General features: G+C 46.0%; 1 protein-coding gene across 1 annotated transcript in view; it reads right to left on the bottom strand.

The window, feature by feature from the left end:
- The window catches only part of GPC4 (glypican 4), a 190,595-nt gene that overhangs the window by 67,516 nt on the left and 103,396 nt on the right, over positions 1–19,683 (bottom strand). The gene's annotated exons all lie outside the window — the stretch shown is intronic.

The raw sequence follows: 19,683 nt of genomic DNA on the forward strand, positions 1-19,683 counted from the left end.
CTCAGACTGACTCAAAGAGCAGCTTAAAATACTTCGCTTTGCCTGAAGAAATAGATGTAGGGTTTATTCCGTCTGGACTTCTCGGTTCCATAAATTAACACCTCTGCTGCAAGTCAGTGGAACAAAGTCCTACACACAAACATACACAGAGGATTACTTTCCTGTTTAGCCGTGCTGTAAAAACATGCTTTATAGCAGCAGGACAAATACACTACACTCATTAAATCACTACATCAACACAAGTTCAATGTACGAGTGTCACACTAAGAACTCTAGGATGACAAACCATTCCGCGCTGCACTCTCGGGACAACGGCAAAAAACTCACAATGCTACAATAGGTTATTGTTTAAAAAACTATAAGTGCAGACTAATTTTTTTATTTCATTTTTTAGCATTCGTTTTGCAATAGTGAAAACAAAAACTAAATTATACTTGGGTCATTTGGCGTGTGGAAAATTGGGGCAAATATAAATCAGCTGAAAAAGGTGTTGACCAGTTCCAGCACGAATCTTATATCGAAGAGCCAAAGGTGGAAAGGTCTGTTAACGCTCTACTTATTTGGCAGATTAATAGAACAATCTAATGTCAGGAATATACGCGCTCCGCCAAATTGGGTATGCAGGTTTATTGGGAACATTGTGAGGTACAGCCAGTGGCGTAATTGACTAAATTGAAGGGGATTTCCAACAACTAAAAAGTAACTATTTTGTTATATCACAAAACGATTCCAACTGAAATGCGTCTATAGGTTTTCATTATTTCATTTTCATAGTGGCCCCTGTTGTCTTTCGTGTTCGCCTAATGTGTCCAATGCTTGTTAAGACGCCTGCACAATGACATGAATCACAAGAAGTTGCATGCCCCATGGCTGAGCCACTGATTATGTGCAACCATCAGCACTAAACAAGGAAGGTGGACATTCTGAAAAGTTATTAAAATATATGGGGAGATCTATAGAACGCATGTGCTGGAAAAATACACAGATACCAATCATTCCAAAAGGAGAATGCAATATTCTGGATGACAGATCAGTAATCATGCACATTCAAAACTTAGGCTCCATGAAAAAGTGGTGACAAGTCACGGAGCCAAAGATCTATCTATACTGGTGCTATATTGTAAAACTTCACATGATGTCTGGGATGAAAACCATGACTAAGGGTTACTATCCCGAAACGTGTAAGCTTATGAATCCTTAATTTTTTTTAGCATCATGTTTTTAATTGCATGGTAAGAGTCAAGTTTTAACATTTTCCAATTGGTGCTTAAAGGGAACCTGTCACCCCGAAAATCGCGGGTGAGGTAATCCCACCGGCATCAGGGGCTTATCTACAGCATTCTGTAATGCTGTAGATAAGCCCCCGATGTTACCTGATAAAGGAGAAAAAGACGTTATATTATACTCACCCAGGGGCGGTCCCGCTGCTGGTCAGGTCGGATGGGCGTCTCCGGTCCGCTGCGGCGCCTCCCATCTTCATTACAAGACGTCCTCTTCTGATCTTCAGCTCCGGCGCAGGCTTACTTTGCTCTGCCCTGTTGAGGGCAGACAAAGTACTGCAGTGCGCAGGCGCCGGGCCTCTGACCTTTCCGGCGCCTGCGCACTGCAGTACTATCCTCTGCCCTCAAGAGGGCAGAGCAAAGTACGCCTGCGCCGGAGCCGTGGCTGAAGATCAGAAGAGGACGTCATGGAATGAAGATGGGAGGCGCCGCAGCGGACCAGAGACGCCCATCTGACCTGACCAGCAGCGGGACTGCCCCTGGGTGAGTATAATATAACGTCTTTTTCTCCTTTTTCAGGTAACATCGGGGGCTTATCTACAGCATTACAGAATGCTGTAGATAAGCCCCTGATGCCGGTGGGATTACCTCACCCGCGATTTTCGGGGTGACAGGTTCCCTTTAAGCCCAGTTCTCAAGGAAAATTTTTCAATTTCTGATCTGGATACCAGCTTGGTGTGTTCCTACACTTCTTGCACCCCACCCTGGCTAAAACTAGGGCTGCTAAGGCTCCTATATGAATACAAGTGGTTTTTACACTAAAGTGTTTTCCTTGGAAAGAGATAAGATTACCATTTTTTCTCCTTCCATACAGCTGATGTCTGCCTGCCCGGCTAATCTTTAGCCAACCTCATCTCCAGTTCACTTGAGATAAAATAAAAAAATAAAAAAATGATATGCATGTATTTAGGGCAAAGAAGAAAAAAAACAAAACATGCAGATCGTCTCTTGTCTCTTATAAAGAGTGACATACTAGGTCTGGATTGCCAGTATGAGGAGACAAACGCTTGCATGCAGTTCTCGGAAATTAAATATGCAGATGGTCTTAGGATAAAAGACCAATCAGAATCAACTTGCAGACAGTGTTTCAGGGTATCGCCCCCTCATCAGTGCAAAGTATGAGATCAGATTTGGTCTTCTTGTTAACCAAGATGTGCAATCACGTGGATGCCTTAGGGTACCGTGACACTAAGCGACGCTGCAGCGATACCGACAACGATGTCGATCGCTGCAGCGTCGCTGGAGAGCTGTCACACAGACAGCTCTCCAGCGACCAACGATCCCGAGGTCCCCGGTAACCAGGGTAAACATCGGGTTACCCGATGTTTACCCTGGTTACCAGCGTAAACGTTAAAAAAACAAACATTACATACTTACATTCCTGTCTGTCTGTCCTCAGACGCTCTGCTTTCCTCTGCACTGTCAGCGCCGGTCAGCCGGAAAGCAGAGCGCTCTGCTTTCCGGCTGGCTGGCGCTGACACAGGATGCAGGAGGACTGCAGAGAAGCAGAGCGCCGGGGACAGACAGCTGAAGGTAAGTATGTAGTGTTTGTTTTTTTAACGCTTACGCTGGTAACCAGGGTAAACATCGGGTTACTAAGCGCGGCCCTGCGCTTAGTAACCTGATGTTTACCCTGGTTACCAGTGAAGACATCCCTGGATCGGTGTCACACACGCCGATCCAGCGATGTCAGCGGGAGATCCAGCGACGAAATAAAGTTCTGGACTTTCCTCAGCGACCAACAATCTCCCAGCAGGGGCCTGATCGTTGGTCGCTGTCACACATAACGATTTCCTTAACAATATCGTTGCTACGTCACAAAAAGCAACGATATCGTTAACGATATCGTTATGTGTGAAGGTACCTTTAGTGATTGGCTGCTGTGAAGATTGAAGGAAAAAGCCCATAAGAAAGCATATGGCATAAACAATGGACAGACATTAGTGCTTTACACCTAGGATAAATAGCAATATCCCATCTTAACTGTTTTACCAGGACTGTAGATTTAGTGAAGCTATAAAATCAGACATGGTGGTCTTAAGGATCATGTCCAACATTAGAGAAAATTTTATGGGTTACAATGTGTTTCATTATGGACTTCTCGGGGCAACCGCAAGTCATCTACTTCTATGTAACTTTTCTTGTATAAGAAACCATGCCCTGTCTGGATGCACATTAGTTAAGCAAATTATATTATAAGCTTATCTATGGGACCAATGTTTTAACCCCTTCACCCAAAGTGTTTTCACCTTCATGACCAGACCAAATTTTACTATTCTAACCAGTGTCAATTTATGTGATAACACTGAAACGCTTCAACAGATCCCACTGATTGTGAGTGTTTTTTCGTGACATATTATGCTTCATGATAGTAGTACAATTTCTTCAATGTGACTTGCGATTTTTTGTGGGAAAAAAAAAACATTTGGTGAAAATTTAGAAAATGTCACAATTTCTAAACTTTAAATTTTTATACCATTAAATGAGAGCTATGTCACACAAAATAGTAAAAAAAAAAATATTTCCCACATGTCTACTTTATAATCAGCACAATTTTTTTTAAACAATTTTGCTTGTTACGAAGTTAGAAGGGTTAAAAGTTGACCAGCAATTTCTCATTTTTTTTACAACAAAATTTATAATACCAATTTTTTTTTTATATATATATGACAGAATGTATCCAAAAGTGTCACCTTTCTAAAAACTGGACCCCCTCAAGGTGCACAAAACCACATACAAGCAGTTTATTAACCCTTCAGGTGTTTTACAGAAATTAATGGAATGTAAAGAAAATGGACCACACAATTTGTTGTGCAATTTGTCCTGAGCATGCGGACACCCTATATGTGGGGGTAAACTACTGTTTAGGCGCACGGCAGAGTTTAGAAGGGAATGAGTGCCATTTGACTTTTTGAATGCAAAATTTGCTGTAATAATTAGCGGGAACCATGTGCCTAAACAGTGTAAACCCCCTCAAATGACCACATTTTGCAAATAGACCCCTCAAGTAACAAATCTAGATGTGTGGTGAGCACCTTAAACCCCCAGGTGCTGCACAGAAAATTATAACGTGAGGCGGTGAAATAAAACAATTTTTTTGAACAAAAATGTCCCTTTAGCCCCAAGTTTTGCATTTTCACAAGAGTAACAGGAGAAATTGCACTATAAAATTTGTAGAGCAATTTCTCCCGAGTATGTCAATACCCATATGTGGGGGAAAACTACTATTCGTGTGCATGGCAGGACTCAGAAAGGAAGGTGTGACATCTTGGAACGCAGACTTTGATGGAATGGTCTACAGGGGTCATGTTGCATTTCGAGAGCTCCTGATGCGCCTAAACAGTGGAAACCTCCCTGAAGTAACACCATTTTGAAAACTAGACTTCTCAAGGAATTTATCTAGATGTGTGGTGAGCAACTTCCACACACAGGTGCTTCACAGAATTTTACAAATGTTGATCAGTGAAAATTAGAAAAAAAAAAAAAAATTTCCCACAAAAAAGTTTTAGCTCCAATTTTTTACATTTTCACAAGGACAGCAAGAGTAAATAGATCTCAAAATTTGTTGTGCAATTTCTCCTGATTACACAGATACCCTACATGTGGTTGTCAACTGCACTGCTAAAAAATAAAGGGAACACTTAAACATCACAATGTAACTCCAAGTCAATCACAGTTCTGTGAAATGAACCTATCCAGTTATGGAGCAACACCGATTGTGAATCAATTTCTACTGCTGTTCTGCAAATGGAACAGACAACAGGTAGAAATGATAGGTAGTTAGCAAGACAACACCTGTAAAAGGAGTGGTTATACAGGTGGTGACCTCAGTCCATTTCTTTGTTCTCATCCTATTTGGCTGTTTTGGACACTTTTGCATTTTGTCATTGCTCTCATCCCTAGAGGTACTGTACAGTAGCATGAGGAAGTCTATACAACCCACATAAGTTGCTCAGGTAGTGCAGATAATCCAGGATAGCACATCAATGTGAACTATGGCAAGAAGGGTAGCTGTGTGTCAGCACAGTCTCCAGAGCATGGAACACACACCAGGAAACAGGCCAGTACACTAGGAGACGTGGAGGGGGCTGTAGGAGGGCAACAACCCAGCAGCAGGACCACTATCTCCTCCTTTGTGCAAAGAACAGGAGGAGATAACCCTGCAAAATGAGCTCCAACAGGCCACTAACATCAATGTGTCTGCTCAAACTGTCAGAAACAGACTCCATGAGGGTGGTATGAGGGCCCGACGTCTACAAGTGAGTGTTGTGCTTACAGCCCAACACAGTGTAGGCTATTGACATTTGCCAGAGAACACCAAGATTGGCAGATTAGACACTGGCACCTTGCGCTTTTCACAGATGAGAGCAGGTTCACCCTGAGCATATGTGACAGACATGAGAGTCCTGAGATGCCGTGGAGAAAGCTCTGCTGCCTGCAACATCCTCCAGCATGACAAGTTTGGCAGTGAGTCATAGTGGTGTGGTGTGAGGAGGCATTTCATTGGAGCACCGCTCAGCCCTCCAAGTGCTAACCAGAGGTACCTTGGCTGCCATTAGGTACAGGGATGAGATCCCCAGACTCATTGTGAGACCATCTGCAGGTGCAGTGGACAGTGATGCATAACAATGCACCAAACAGACTTTCCAGCAGTAGACAGATTCTTTAATCCAAGTCTGGGAGGAGATCAATTAAGAAAACATATGCTGCCTTGTCAGGAGCACGTAGGGAGGTCATACAGGCACATGGAGGCCATACACACTATTGAGAATCATTTCTTTGTCTTGAGGCATTTCCACTGAAGCTGGATCAGCCTGCATTTTGATTTTCCACTTTGATTTTGAGTGTCATTCCAATATATTAATATTGATTTACAGTGATCATTTTTATGTTTTCTTGTTCTGAATGCATTCTACTATGTAATGAATAAAGATTTGCAACTGGAATATTTAATCCAGTGATATCGAGGATGTGGTATTTTATAGTGTGCCTTTTATTTTTTTTGAGCAGTGCAAAGCTCAGAAGGGAAGAGGCGCCATATTGGAGTTCAGATTTTACTGGACTGATTTGAGGGTGTCATGTCACATTGGCAGAGCCCCTGAGGTGCCAGAAAAGCAGACCCCCCTTTAAGTTACCGCATTTTACAAACTACACCTCTTAATGAACTTCTATAGCGGTGCAGTGATCATAGTGACAACAGATGTGTCACAGAATTGTATACCATTGGGCAATGAGGAAAAATAGAATTAGACTTACCGGTAATTCGGTTTCTAGGAACCTTCCACGACAGTCACCTTGGAGGAGGTCTCCCCGCTCTAATAGGAGACATAAAACAAAGAGGTTTAATAACCCTCCCCTTCCTGCCATCTCCAGTCTTTTTCTGGCCATAGTAGCATGAATAGATACTAAAGTGCAGGAATCATCCAATAGGAGTATCAGATAGGGAGGGAAATTAGTGCTGTTGTGGAAGGTTCCTAGAAACCGAATTACCGGTAAGTCTAATTCTATTTTCTCTAGTCACCTTCCACGACAGTCACCTTGGAGTTATACCAATGTTAATTTCTTTAGGGAGAGACTACGGCATATAGAACACGTCTGCCGAATGTCAGATCCCTGTTGAAATTTAGCCCGTAGTTTCTGATGAAAGTATGTATAGAAGACCAGGTGGCAGCTCTGCATATCTGCTCAGATGAGGTGTTTCCTCTTGCTGCCCATGATGTGGAGACCGACCGGGTAGAATGGTCTTTCAGCGAGATTGGCGGAGGAAGATCTTTTGCCGAATATGCAAGGCAGATGGCTTGATTAATCCAGTTTGCAATTGTGCTGCTTTCCTTCCTTTATTCTGTCCAGACAACTGGATAAATAGATTCTGGTCGACCCTCCAAGCCTTGGACTGCTCCAGGTAGTGGAGGACTACCCTGCGGACATCCAGGGTGTGCAAGTTTTCCTCCTTCGTTTTGGAAGGATTTGGACAAAATGAGGGCAAAATAACCCTTATGAAAATCCGAAACGACTTTTGGCATAAAGGCGGGATCTAGACGCTGGACTATAAGAGGAGTTTATGAATAGGGAGGGCTCTTGAACAGAAAGGGCCTGCAATTCTCCTATGCGCCTATGGTAATTGCCACCAGGAACACCTTTTTAAGCGTTAGGATTTTAAGGGGTAAAGAAGACAAGGCCTCAAAGGTTAGACTATTGAGTACTAAATTTAGATCCCAGGGGGAACCAGACTAGGGAGCCTAGGACATAATCTGCTTGCTGAAGTCATGAATCTTTTGATCCAGCGGTGGCCAGCCAGATCCTGGTCAAAAAAAGAACTAAGGGCCGATACCTGAACCTTTAGAGTACTCGGGGTGAGCCCAAGATCTAAACCCTTCTGGAGGAAGTCTAGGATTTGAGCAATGTTGGGGTGGAAGGGATCAGTGACACTGGGAAGACCCCAGGAAGAGAACGTCTTCCATACTTTGCCATAGATGGCATTGGTCACAGGTTTCCTACTCTTTTGGAGAGTTTGGATAACCCTGCCTGAGAGGCCCCTGGCCTTTAAGAGGTCTGTCTCAGTAGCAAAGCAACCAGGTTCAACTTTGAGTCCTAGGTAATGTAGGGGACCTTGAACAAGGAGGTCGGTTCTTTGAGGAAGAATTATGGGACCTTCTTCGGCCATTCCCCTCAAGGCGCTATACCAGCTATGACCCGGCCACATTGGGGCAATCAGAATTGTCGTGACTTTGTCTGACCGGATCTTCTGCAGCGTCTTTGACAGAATCGGAATAGGTGGAAAGGCGTAAGCCAGGTTGAAGGTCCATGGATGAATGAAAGCATCTATCCCCAGAGCCTCATGCATGGGGCTGAGCGAGAAATATGTTTTTGATTTTGCGTTTTGGGCATTTGCAAATAAGTTGACCTCCGGGATCCCCCATCTCGAGGTTAAGGATAGGAAAACCTCCTGGTGCAGGCACCATTCCCCGGGATGGACGTCCTTCTTGCTGAGGAAATCCGCCTGAGTGTTGTCCGAGCCCTTCAGATGTACTGCGGAGATTGAAAGCAGGTGTTTCTCTGCCCAGAGAAATATCCGTGCTGCCACTAGCTTCAGACTGGCATACTTCGTGCCCCCTTGATGCTGAAGATAAGCCACCGTCGTTACATTGTTGGAGTAGACACAGATATGATGGCCTTGGACTAGAGATGAAGCAGCTACCAGTGCTTCCTCTACTGCCTTTAACCCATTACTTGCCAAATTAGAAATTTTCATTTTACGGATTTTTCAGAAATGGGCGCCCTAATATTCAATTAAAAAAGACAATGACATGATTTCCTATTTTGAAAACATTTATTTTACAAACACCACAAAAAATTGGAATTAATTAGAAAATTATAAAATCTTAGTTGCTAGAAGCAAAAGATTAGGCGTTCCAAAAAATGGACATTGGTAGATAATGGGTTAATTCCCTCAGGTTGGAAGATCTGGAACCTATGTCTGAGGACCATAGTCCCTGACAATATGTTTGTTCCACCAAAGCGCCCCAACCTCTTTGGCTGCCATCTGTGTGAAGCACTTTCAGGGGAAGCTCTTTAGTCACCACGAGAGGGCTGACTTCACGTGTCCGGGGAGTGGAATTCTCCTGGACAGAGTGTTCCGATACCTCCGAGAATAACGGAGGATGTGAGTCTGGAGGATTCGTGTATGTGCCTGTGCCCGGGATATTGCCTGAATACACAAAGTTAAGGACCCTAGAATGGAAAAAGACTTTCAGGGTTGGGGACGTTTGTTGTTTGAATCTGGAGATTCTCTGACAAAGGTCATGCTGACGATCTTCGGGAAGGAAGGACATTCTTTCCTCCGAGACTAAGAGAATCCCCAGGAATTTTTTTTAGTTGTGGAAGGTTGTAGGTCTGACTTTTGGAGATTCAGGATCCAGAACAGGGACTCAAGAATACCTAGAGTCTTTGACACATCTTGGTTCAACTGAGATGTTGAAGGAGCAAGAATGAGAAGGTTGTCTAAGTAAGGGACAAGGCAAATTCCCTGAAGACGGATGAAGATGACCACTTCTCTCATGATTTTCGAGAATACCCTCAGGGCTGAGGATACTCCAAAGTGAAGCACCCTGAACTGGAAGTGAGCGATCCTGGGGATGTGGGAGACCGCGAACCTGAGGAACCTCCTGTGATCCGGATGCATCGGAACATGATAATAGGGGTCCCTTAGGTCTATCATCGCCATTACCCAGTTTTGCCCGATAAGTGGGATTGCCGTTTTGATTGACTCCATCTTGTACCTTTGGTATTTGATGACCTGGTTCAAGGGTTTTAAATTTATGATCACTTTGCATTTCCCAGAGAATTTCCTTATGAAGAATAGGCTAGAGTAATGATATCTGCCTAAGTCCTGCTGAGGTACATGAAAGATCACTTTTTCTCACAAGAGATCCTGAATTTGAAGGAGAAGAAGGGAGTCCTGGAGGTCTGGGGATTGTTCCGGGGTAATGCTCAGGCATTGAGGGGGGGCTCTCGAATTCCAATTTCAGTCCGAATTGTATGGTGTGGAGGATCCACTGGTTCGTGGATATGGACTGCCATTGGGCGAGAAACTGTAAGAGTCGGCACCCCACTGGAGAGTCACTGTTTATCCGGGGTATGTTGCTGTTGAGGCACAAGGATATTCCTGCTTCTACCCCCCTTCAGGTAGCTCCATCGACCCGTTTTACCTTTTCCTCTAAAGTCCTTCTGGGAGGACTGGTCACGAGGGGGGCGAAAAAAACACTTCCTAGCAACCTTTTGTTCGGGAAGCTATTTTTTCCTATCGAATGCCTTATCAAGGATATCATCCAAGACTGGCCCGAACACATGGTGTCCCTGAAAGGGGATGAGGCAGAGTTTAGTTTTAGAGGTAATGTCGCCTCCCCAAAACTTCAGCCAAAGGGCTCTCCTGGTTGAGTTCGAGAGGACTAGGGACCGAGCAGCCACACAAACGGACTCCCCTGAAGCATCGGCCAAGAACCCTGATGCCTTCTGAAGAAGGGGAAGGGAGTCCAGGATTTCCTCTTTGGAAGTACCCTGGGAGAGATGTTCCTCTAATTTGCAAAGCCAGAGGACTAGGGCTTCGGCGACGCATGTAAATGCAATATTTGCTTTAAGCAGGTTTGCAGAGGACTCCGAGGACTTTAGGTGGCTTTCTATTTTTCAATCCATTGGATCTTTCAATTGAGAAGAGTCCTCATATGGGAGAGACGTCTTTAGTAACTAGAGACCTGGAAGTCCACCCTGGGAACCTCCCAAATACACTGTGTGCAGAATTATTAGGCAAATTGTATTTTGATCACATGATACTTTTTATACATGTTGTCCTACTCCAACCTGTTCAGGCTTGAGAGCCAACTACCAATTAAGTAAATCGGGTGATGTGCTCTGTAATGAGGAGGGGTGTAGTCTAATGACATCAAAACCCTATATAAGGTGTGCTTAATTATTAGGCAACTTTCTTTCCTTTGGCAAAATGGGTCAGAAGAGAGATTTGACGGGCTCTGAAAGGTCCAAAATTGTGAGATGTCTTGCAGAGGGATGCAGCAGTCTTGAAATTACCAAACTTTTGAAGCGTGATCACCGAACAATCAAGCGTTTCATGGCAAATAGCCAACAGGGTCGCAAGAAGCGTGTTGGGCAAAAAAGGTGCAAAATAACTGCCCATGAATTGAGGAAAATCAAGTGTGAAGCTGCCAAGATGCCATTTGCCACCAGTTTTGCCATATTTCAGAGCTGGAACGTTACTGGAGCAACAAAAAGCACAAGGTGTGCGATACTCAGGGACATGGCCAATGTAAGGAAAGCTAAAAAAAAAAAAAACACCTTTGAACAAGAAACATAAGATAAAACGTCAAGACTGGGCCAAGAAATATCTTAAGACTGACTTTTCAAAGGTTTTATGGACTGATGAAATGAGAGTGACTCTTGATGGGCCAGAGGCTGGATCACTAAAGAGCAGAGAACTCCACTCTGACTCAGATGCCAGCAAGGTGGAGATGGGTTTACTGGTATGGGCTGGTATCAAAGATGAACTTGTGGGACCTTTTCGGGTTGAGGATGGAGTGAAGCTCAACTCCCAGACTTACTGCCAGTTTCTGGAAGACAACTTCTTCAAGCAATGGTACAGGAATAAGTCTGTATCGTTCAAGAACAACGTGATTTTCATGCAGGACAATGCTCCATCACATGCCTCCAACTACTCCACAGCGTGGCTGGCCAGTAAAGGTCTCAAAGAAGAAAAAATAATGACACGGTCCCCTTGTTCACCTGATCTGAACCCCATAGAGAACCTGTGGTCCCTCATAAAATGTGAGATCTACAGGGAGGGAAAAAGAGTACACCTCTCGGAACAGTGTCTGGGAGGCTGTGGTGGCTGCTGCACGCAATGTTGATCGTAAACAGATCAAACAACTGACAGAATCTATGGATGGAAGGCTGTTGAGTGTCATCATAAAGAAAGGTGGCTATATTGGTCACTAATTTTGGGGAGTTTTGTTTTTGCATGTCAGAAATGTTTATTTCTAAATTTTGTGCAGCTATATTGGTTTACCTGGTGAAAATAAACAAGTGAGATGGGAATATATTTGGTTTTTATTAAGTTGCCTAATAATTCTGCACAGTAATAGTTACCTGCACAAACATATCTTCCTAATATAGCCTCCCTATGGGAGGTGGAGCCGCATATTCATTACTGTAAATGAGCGGCCCCACGTGACCGCATACAGGAGAAGATGCGGCCAGAACAGGAAGCAGCGACAGCCAACGAGGGAGCTGGGTGAGTATTTTCAGTACAGTGGGGGGGGGGGGGGGCGCTCAGGGGGTGGGAGGGCGGAGGGCACATAGATCTTTATTTTAAATACTATTATTCATATCTTCTCTGCAGCAAACGCTGCTGCAGGGAAGATATGAATCGCGGCTTCAGCACCAGGGGGGGGGGGGGGGGGGGGGGACAGCGCTTAATGTAGCGCTGTCTCCTGCACGGCACACGGACTGCACACGGACAACGTCCGTGTGCGGTACGTGTTTTACACGGACTCATTGACTTTAATGGGTCCGTGTAATACGTGCGCTCCCACGAACACTGACATGTCTCCGTGTTTGGCACACGGAGACACGGTCCGCAAAAAAAATCAATGACATCTGCACAGATGCATTGATTTTTAGGTGTCTACGTGTGTCAGTGTCTCCGGTACGTGAGGAAACTGTCACCTCACGTACCGGAGAAACTGACGTGTGAAACAGGCCTAAAAGAGAGAGAGAGGTATACTAAATGACCCATCTTAACATGGCTGAACAGTGAAGGGACCAGCCCAGCTACTCACGGTAGGAGGATGAACGCTGGGATCTGCAGATGTAGCAGAGGGTTGGTCGCCATCCATGGTCAAGCTGTACGTAGTCACACAGACAGAGACATAGCGTCTTACCTGGAGGCACCTGACCAGGATATGAAGAAATCGAGGTCCAGCGTTGTGTGCTCCTCCTCCCCTTGGTCCGTAGGGAGGCCAGAGACGACCCTATCATGCCGGCGATTCAGCCCCGCATGGAACGCAGGAGATGGCGTGCATTCCAGCGTGGAGCCCCAGGCCGCAAACCAGAAGCACGTCCGCTGACGTCACATCCGGCGAGCGCGAACCCGGAACTCCACTATAAGCCGGAGGACGCCTAGGAGCTCGAAGAGGACCCCGGCAGCACATCAACGCCCCGTTTTGCCCCCAACAGAGGTGCGGGAGGGGCAGGAAAGGGGGCCAGAGTCCAAGCAAGAAGGAGATGGGCGCAGCCACATGGAGGAGGAGAGGTAGCACCGCCGGACCGGACCTCGGCTGCCCGGCTGGTAAGAATATTCAAGTGCTCCGTTCACTGGCCACGGCAGCACCTGCAGGAACCTCTTCATGCCCCACTGGGGGACAGGAAAAACACTGAAGATAGCAGGAAGGGGAGGGTTATTTAACCTCTTTGTGTTTCCTGTCCCCATTAGGGTGGGGAGACATCCTCCAAGGTGACTGTCGTGAAAGGTGACTAGAGAAAACACATTTTTACCACCAACATTTTGTTTCATCTCTAGATTTTACATTTACATTACATTAAGAAAAGAAACCAAAATGTGTCCCACAATTTCTGCTGAATGTAGAAATACCCCATATGGCGAGACTCGGGAGGGACGGAGCACTATTTGCCTCCTGGAGTGCAGATTTTCCTAGAACAGTTTGCGGACTCCATATACAGACCCCCTAAGTGCTAGAAAAGCAGAATCCCCCCTCAATTGACCCCTTTTGGAAATTATACTTTTTTGGGAATTTATCCACAGGTGTATTGCTGATTTTGACTCCATGGGCGTTTTCCAGAAACCAGTAGAAGTAATGATGCCGAGTGAAAATTGCAAACTGCCGTGGTAGCGCCTAATATGTGGTAGTGCCTAGCTCATGCCTCTGGAAACACGCACCCATAAATTAGGCGGGCTCTCATCGCTACAGCAATGTTAAACACGTGGACACTAAATGTGGTTTAGGCATAATGGGGCAAAGAAGGGAGAGAGGCATTTGGATTTGGGAGAGCAGAATTTTCTGCATTTATTTTTGGGGATGGGGGGAGCATAGCACTTTTCCAGACACTTTGTGCTACCAGTAATGTGGAAATCCCCTATATTTCCCTTATCAGATGGACCCGAGTGAGGGCTTTTTTTTTTTTTTTTTGCAGAGTTGAAGATTTTATTGGGAACATTTTACAAAAAGATTTGGGATCACATTAATCCGACGCTCTACACTGAGCACTTACTTTGGGGTTTCCATCTAAACCTCCTAGTGACGCGATTCAGATGAACCCCCTGAGGGATCCATTCACTATAATGAGGCAGCATACTGAGCAGAGTTACTCTGGACTCCGTCTGGCCTCTGTTTAGCGGTGTCCTTTTCAGAAGTGCACAAAACTGTGGCCAGCCGAGCTTTTATGCACGCCTGAAAGGACAGACACTGCCGTTTCACGGACCAGACGGCGTCCACAGTGCCTGCATCTGCCTCATAGGCAATCTTCCGCCGAGGCTTCTGTCTGAATCACGTATTTTATTATTATTATTATTATACATTTTTATAGCGCCATTTATTCCATGGCGCTTTACATGTGAATACGGGGCAAATATAGACAAATACATTAAACATGAGCAGATAACAAGGCACACGAGTACATAAGGAGGGAGGACCCTGCCCGCGAGGGCTCACAGTCTGCAGGGGGTGGGTGAGGATACACTAGGAGAGGGAAGAGCTGGCTGTGCGGCTGTTCAGTAGGTTGAGGATCACTGCAGGCTGTAGGCTTGTCGGAAGAGATGAGTCTTCAGGTTCTTTTTGAAGGTTTCTATGGTAGGCGCAAGTCTGATGTGTTGGGGTAGAGAGTTCCAGAGTATGGGGGAAGCACGGGAGAAGTCTTGGATGCGGTTATGGGAAGAAGAGATGAGAGGGGAGTAGAGAAGGAGGTCTTGGGAGGACCGGAGGTCGCGTGTAGGTAGGTACCGGGAGACCATGTCACAGATGTATGGAGGAGACAGGTTGTGGATGGCTTTGTATGTCAGTGTGAGGGTTTTGAACTGGAGTCTCTGGGCGATAGGAAGCCAGTGAAGGGCTTGACACAGGGGAGAGGCTGGGGAATAGCGGGGGGACAGGTGGATTAGTCGGGCAGCAGAGTGTAGGATGGATTGGAGCGGTGCCAGAGTGCTAGAGGGGAGTCCAGAGAGTAGGAGGTTGCAGTAGTCGAGGCGGGAGATGATAAGGGCATGCACTAGCGTTTTTGCAGTGTTGCGGTCAAGGAAAGCACGGATCCGGGAAATATTTTTGAGTTTGAGACGACAGGAGGAGGCAAGGGCTTGGATATGTGGCTTGAAAGAGAGGGCAGAGTCGAGGATCACCCCGAGGCACCGGGCGTGTGGGACTGGGGATAGTGAGCAGCCATTGACATTGATGGATAGGTCTGGTGGAGGGGTAGAGTGAGATGGGGGAAAGATGATGAATTCTGTTTTGTCCATGTTCAGTTGTAGAAAGCGAGCAGAAAAGAAGGCTGAAATGGCAGACAGACAGTGCGGGATTTTGGTAAGCAAGGAGGAGAGGTCAGGTCCGGAGAGGTAGATCTGCGTGTCGTCAGCGTAGAGATGGTACTGCATACCGTGGGATTCTATGAGCTGTCCCAGGCCGAAAGTGTAGATGGAGAAGAGTAGGGGTCCTAGAACAGAGCCTTGAGGAACACCGACTGACAAGGGGCGAAGTGAGGAGGTGGTGTGGGGGAGGGAGACACTGAATGTTCGGTCTGTCAGATATGACGAGATCCAGGAAAGGGCCAAGTCTGTGATGCCAAGGGATGAGAGGATTTGTAGCAAAAGGGAGTGGTCTACAGTGTCAAAGGCAGAAGACAAGTCCAGGAGAAGGAGGACAGAGTAGTGTCGCTTGCTCCTGGCAGTTAGTAGGTCATTGGTGACTTTAGTTAGGGCAGTTTCAGTTGAGTGATGGGAACGGAAGCCTGATTGTAACCGATCAAAGAGGGATCAGGAGGAGAAGTGGGAGGACAGTTCAAGATGGACGTGTTGCTCCAGCAATTTGGAGGCATAAGGGAGAAGAGATATCGGGCGATAGCTAGACACAGAGGATGGGTCGAGGGAGGGCTTTTTGAGGATGAGTGTGATCTTGGCATGCTTGAAGGATGAGGGAAAGACACCTGTTGTGAGTGAGAGGTTGAAGAGGTGCGTTAGGGTTGGGATGAAGACCGTGGAAAGGTTAGGGATGAGGTGGGATGGGAGCGGGTCAAGCGTGCAGGTGGTGAGGTGTGATCTTGACAGGAGGGTGGAGAGCTGATCTTCTGTCATGGTGGAGAAGCTGGTTTTGGAGGAGCAGGGTTGAGCAGCTAAGAGGGGCAGTGGGCGCTGTGGGCCAAAGCTTTCTCTGATCGTATCGATCTTCTGTTTAAAGAAAGAGGCGAAGTCATCAGCAGAAATGAGGGGGGAAGGAGGAGGTGCGGGGGGACGGAGTAGAGAATTGAAAGTGTTGAAAAGCTGTTTAGGGTTGTGAGACAGGGAGGATATGAGGGATGAGAAGTAAGTTTGTTTTGCGGCAGTGAGCGCAGACTTGAAGCTGGCGAGGGACTGCTTGTATGCAGTGAAGTGGTCGGCAGAGTGGGATCGCTTCCATCTCCGCTCAGCAATCCTGGAAGCCCGTCTCAATTCTTTGGTCAGGCTGGTCAGCCAGGGCTGCCTGTTAATTGTACGAGTTTTACTATGCATGAGTGGGGCGGCCGAATCGAGTGTTGTTGTTATTGTGGTGTTATAAAAAGTGGCAGCAGCATCTGTGTCATGAAGGGAAGCTATGTCTGTGAGAGGGAGAAGGGACTCAGAGAGTGATTGTAAGTTGAGATGTTTGAGATTTCGGCGAGGGTGAGTGAGTTTGTGGAGTGGGGGTTGCACACTAGGAGAGGAGAGGGACGAGAATGTCAGTAGGTTGTGGTCAGACAGGGGGAGGGGTGTGTTAGTGAGGTTAGTAAGGGAGCAGAGGCGGGTGAAGATGAGGTCCAGCGTGTGGCCATCTTTGCGAGTGGCCTCAGAGGACCATTGAGTGAGGCCAAAGGAGGCAGTCAGTGATAAAAGTTTAGAGGTAGCTGAGGTGAAAGTGTCAATGGGGACATTGAAATCACCCATGATGATAGTGGGGATGTCAACAGAGAGGAAATGAAGTAGCCAGGTGGTGAAGTGGTCGAGAAAGGTGGAGATGGCTAGTTCTGGGGGGCGGTAGATGACAGCCAGCTGGAGGTTGGAGGGGGTATAGATGCGGACAGAGTGCACCTCAAACGAGGGAAGAGTAGCGGAGGGTGGTAGCGGGATTGGAGTAAAGGAGCAGGTGTCGGACAGGAGCAAGCCAACTCCTCCACCGCGTTTGTTGCTGGGGCGAGGGGTGTGAGAGAGGTGGAATCCGCCATAGGAGAGCGCAGCTGGAGAGGCCGAGTCAGAGGGGGTGAGCCAGGTTTCAGTGAGGCCGAGGAAGGAGAGTTTGTTGGTGATGAAGAGGTCATGGATAAATGTCAGTTTGTTGCAGATGGAGCGTGCGTTCCATAGTGCTCCAAGTAGGGGGAGCTGGGGAGTGGGGGCTGGATGAATGGGTATGAGGTTGTCGTGGTTGGGAAAACGTGCGGAGGATCGTGGCAGGGGGTTAGAAACGAGTGTGGGGATGAATTGGGGAGGGCCGGGATTTGGGGATATGTCACCAGCAATGAGGAGTAACAGACAGATCATTATGTATTATCTGTATTATTCTGTATATGTACACTGCACAGTACCACTTCTCCTGTCTACTGGGTGTAATTCTCAGTATATGTATTATTCTGTATATATATATATATATATATATATATACACTGCACAGTACCACTTCTCCAGATATATATACACATATATATATATATATATATACATATACATATATATACACATTGCACAGTACAGAGGACTGTGGAGTCTGCGTCCAGTTTGGGGGAGTCGGTGGAAAATGGACCAACAACAAAAATATATAATACTTTGGGGTCAGTAGTAAAATGCATGATGAGCTGTAAATGTTTTCATAATAATTTGGGAAAGTTATGAAGTTTTCTATAAATATCTGTTCTGTTCTCGATATAAGGATCTCTGCTTTTAGATGAGATGAATCTGTGCTGCACTTTATGTACATGCTCAGTAATGACCAGTGCTGTGGAGTCGTAGATGAGATGAATCTGTGCTGCACTTTATGTACATGCTCAGTAGTGACCAGTGCTGTGGAGTCGTAGATGAGATGAATCTGTGCTGCACTTTATGTACATGCTCAGTAGTGTCCAGTGCTGTGGAGTCGGCTTCAAGGAAATTGAGAAGTCAGAATCGGTGGTTTAGCTTACCAATTCCAAGCCCTAACAGTACCTTTTTGTTTCCTGGTCAGGGATGTGGCATTTTACATCACTCATTAACCCTGTGACTCTTGTGATGTCTTAATATTTAGCACTTGGTGGTAATCGGGGTTATTTCCATCTAACTTTGGCAGGAACCAAAGGATTTTTTGGCGGAGATGACAGATCGTGGAGGAGCAGCAGGCTTATACAGAACACGTCTTGTGTTTCGTCACTGTTCGGTTTTAAACTGGTAATTTCCTCCTTCCCCAACGAGTATGCAGCGATGCATAGGTAGACCCCTCGACAAGAGTACATCTGGGAAGAGGACATTGTTTTCGGAATTGCAAGGATTGTCCTCCAGCCGTCGATGGTTCTGGTTGGACCGATACTGTATTTTTTATAAACCTTTTATGCCCTTTGCTGTCATGGTTTTTTTTCACAGATTTTTTTATTCTATTTTCCAGTAAAATCGTGGAAATGAAAACTAAAAAGCGCAATTCTACATTTGTTTGTTGGTTTTGTTTTCACGGCGTTGACTAAGCAGTGGAAGAAAATGGATCTCCACTATGCCAGCGATGCCAAAAGTTGTGTTGTCATTTTCCAAGACCTTTTCCATTTGTCGGTAGGTGGAGCCACATTGGGGATTATTGAGTGGAAGAATGCACAGGGCACCATAAAGGTGTACAGCAGCAGGCACTGACTGCCAAAGCCTTCCTATGAGGCAGGGGTTTGCACATTTGCTGTGGTCGGAGGATCTGGATCAGAGAGGATTTTAGCATTAACTCTGAGTAAGTTCTTGGTGGTGGATAAATATTCTTGACGAGCCTCATGTGCCCCCAAAGCCATGCTACAGGCAGGTAGGGACCAATACTTTTGTCCAGAGGAGGCTCAACTACTCACCTCTTTCCCTTTCTTCAACTACAGTTAATGGGAAATGCAAAATGTACAGTTTATATAACCAAGCTCAATGGCGGCTGCAAGCCCGACGGGACCATAGCACACTCCCATAAATAGGAACCTCACATACCCATATTTCAGAGAAGTGGCCGAGTTTTCTGGTGGTCCTCAGACATGGTGAGTACCAAGTCTAATTATGTGGATTGCTAAACATAGGCCTGTAGCAGCAGCTGCCTGACTGTACACCAAGCAGCAGCAATGGCAGGGAGTAACAGGAAACTTCGAGGGGATAGATCATAACATGCACAATCATGAAATAGCGACATGAGTATCACAACCCCAAACAGTCTAAGGCTGCCGTCACACTAGCAGTACTTGATCAGTATTCTACATCAGTACTTGTAGCCAAAACCAGGAGTGGGTGATAACTGCAGAAATGGTGCATATGCTTCTATTATACTTTTCCTCTATTTGTTCCACTCCTGGTTTTGGTCCACAAATACTGATGTAAAATACCGACCACACAATGCCAGTGTGACGGCAGCCTAATACAAATAACCAGAGGATGAGTCAGAGCGCTATCTGACGGCAGCACCGAGCA

The sequence above is a fragment of the Ranitomeya imitator genome, chromosome 2, assembly GCF_032444005.1.
Source record: "Ranitomeya imitator isolate aRanImi1 chromosome 2, aRanImi1.pri, whole genome shotgun sequence".
Classification (NCBI taxonomy): Eukaryota; Metazoa; Chordata; class Amphibia; order Anura; family Dendrobatidae; genus Ranitomeya; species Ranitomeya imitator.